At 48.5% G+C, this 2,911-nt stretch overlaps 1 protein-coding gene across 2 annotated transcripts in view; it reads left to right on the plus strand.

Moving 5' to 3' along the window:
- LOC108244811 (zinc finger SWIM domain-containing protein 6) overlaps positions 1-2,911 on the plus strand; it is a 46,810-nt gene that overhangs the window by 1,500 nt on the left and 42,399 nt on the right. The gene's annotated exons all lie outside the window — the stretch shown is intronic.

Consider the following 2,911-nt stretch of genomic DNA (forward strand, 5'->3'; position numbering starts at 1 on the left):
CCCCCCCTTCCTCTTTCACTTCTTGGCTTACTATCCACCTCCCCTTCCAAAGAATCTGTGAGGAGATGGCTTCAGCTCTTGTGGGCTCAGAGAATGTGCAGTGCACAATAGTAGCCACGGAGCAGGCAGACAGGCAGGCAGCTCTCCCTCCCTCTCTGGCCTGTTTACCAGATTCCCCAGCATTAGACTCATTTATGTGCTCACTCGTTTGGGGCTTCAGGAAGCCCAACACTCTGCCTGGGGTGAAATAAAAAAGTATGAGGCGTCACTAAGCAGATATGTGTGTGTGTGTGCGCTTTGGAAAATAAGCGGTGACAAAGAGGGGAACTTGGTGGTTTTCTGTGGCGATTTGTGTGTCAGTGTGTGTGTGGGGCTTGATAAACACAGAGAGGGTTTGTGCATGTGCCTGTGCATGTGCCTGTGCGTGTCTCCTCGTCTGCATGGGCTGTCAGTCTCATCCCGCATGCTCACAGAGAGTGGGGAACGACAGGCGAGTACACAGCAGGAGGAGGGCATGTTATGCTGATTGCAATTTTTGCCCCAGAATTTCTTTCTGTTTTTTTTTTTTTTTTTTTTTTTTTTCTAGCCGGGGAAGATAAAGCCAAGGAAGAGCAAATGATAAATAAAAGATGCAATCTACTCCAGGGGACAGGCAGCCACTGGAGGATGAGGGCTTAAAAGCAGGGCAGCTTGGGAGGGGTGTGTGTGTGTGTGTGTGTGGGTGGGTGGATGGGGGGGCTGTCAGCCACATCATACACCACATGTATTGGCCCATCAAACGCATACAGTGGGCCCGGCCTGAAAAAAAAAAAAAACAGAAAAGAAAAGAAATGCAGGGTAATTGTGAGGGTGGGTAAGCATGTGCACACATGCATGCGCACATGGCTTTGTAGGGCTCCTTGGGTGCGTTCGTGCTGTCACCGGGATGGGGTTCAGTGTTGATGATGAAAGACAGGATAGAAGAGATGAGCAGGTTATTGTGTATGGAAGGGAGGTGGAAGCTAATATACTTGAATGGATCTGCTGTCGCCGTATTCCTGTGCCTCCCCTCCGTTCTCCTCCTCCACCGCCCTCTCTCCCAAGTGAGCAGCTATAAAACTCTCCATATTTACTCCCCTAAGGCCAACTACCAGCCCCCCCCCAGTCTCCTGTGATTATTTATCTTTTTCTCAAAGACATTAATCACTCGCTCTTTCCTCTCCTTTTTCTTCTCTCTTTCCATACATCAGTGTTACGGATGGGAGAGACTGGGAGGGGGGGCATTTTAAGGGAAGAGCAATAGATCGGGTGTTATCAAGAAAAAGAGGGGAAGCCTAGAGGGAGAATGTGGGTGGAAAATGCAAAAGAGGAAAAGAGGCATTGAAATGGTGATTGCAAGTGAAGGGGATGTATGAAAGTAAAGAATGAAGCTCAGAAATGGGGAGAGAGTGAGATAGATGGCTTGTTCTTTCTCCCATGCGAGCTCATCTGTTCCAATGCCAGCCTTCGGGATAAATATTCATATACGAATGCAAGTGTTATCTAGCAGTCCATTGCTCCCCGGCTATAAATACAACCCAGGATCTGCCTTCCCCCAAAACATACACTCGCCCTTCTGAATTTGTCACCTGCTGAACAGGTAGGGGGACGCATGCCCCAGCCCGTACGAAAAGCTTCTGCGTGTAATAATACATGAAAAACTTGAAATGAGTCAAATTAAATATGCACGCCGCTTTGGAGAGCAGCAGTCCCACAACGGCAGCTTGTCTGCCACGTAAAATTACATTGTTACTAGCTGATCACAGGAATGCTAGCAAGTCTCACCGGCGCGCCAAGTTTCACTTTCCTTCGGCTTGTCAGTCAGCCCGTGTGCTGTGTGATAGCCCGAGCATAATTTGTTGGTAAAGAAAACTTCCAGACCTGCCTGTTCTCATCGCAGCATCTGTTCTCTCTGAGTCCCTTCAGTGCAATTTGGACTCAGTGGCCTCATCACGCTGAAAAGAAGGCTAGCATTACGGAGCCCCGTCCTCTAATTATAGCATTCTAATCCTATGGTTCTAACATGGCATGACAAAGCATGTTTGCACTTCATTACCCTCCTTCCTGTCTCCAGTCTGGGTCAAGTCCATCCCCTCTGCTCCCATTTATTCAGGCCGTAGACAGCCATGCTCCTCCTCCTTTTGACCCTTCATCTCCATGTTCCTAACCCCTCCCACCTTCTCTACCCACAAGGCTTTGTTCTTAGAGGTGAAAAACGCACATAACACCGACCGCCCGCACACATCACCGCCGCCTCGCTCGTACTATCCTGTTACCGTAAGCCCCTCATCCCCAAGGAGTGACATACTGATGCCTGGCATATGTCGCTCCCTGCCATGTCATTAGCATAGGCTACGTGCTACAGCCTATTTATCCAGTTCTCCTTGTTAAGCTAATTTTTACACATGAGACTGCATGTCATTTTATCACGCCGCTGCCCCAAATCAGAGTGATGAGGTGGACACTTTGAGGCTGCTTGAAATTTCAAGTAGAGCGAAAGTAGATATGCATATCCTGTCGACTATTTTTGGTGTATTTTCCACGGTGGTGTTGCCGGAGAAGATAGGCCTATAATATTTTGCTTCTCCCCTGCCCAAAATATCACTGACTGTCCGTGGCAGTCATGCCTGTTTGAGTGTGAATGTCATCCTCCTCTGCTCCACCTATTTTAGAGACAAACTGGTGTATACCCGCGCGCGCCTGTGTGTGTGTGTGTGTTCAGATGTGTGCGTCTGTCTTTTGCGTCTGCATGCTCATAACTCAGGTTAATTTGTTCACGCTCTGCAGAATCTTAATTAGGTTTCTGCGTCATCTCCTCTCGTTCACCCTCTTTTCATCATGATGTCAATGAAATGGTGAAATAACAACTATGTGGGTGCCCCCCCTCCCCCCC

The sequence above is a fragment of the Kryptolebias marmoratus genome, linkage group LG1, assembly GCF_001649575.2.
Source record: "Kryptolebias marmoratus isolate JLee-2015 linkage group LG1, ASM164957v2, whole genome shotgun sequence".
NCBI lineage: Eukaryota > Metazoa > Chordata > Actinopteri > Cyprinodontiformes > Rivulidae > Kryptolebias > Kryptolebias marmoratus.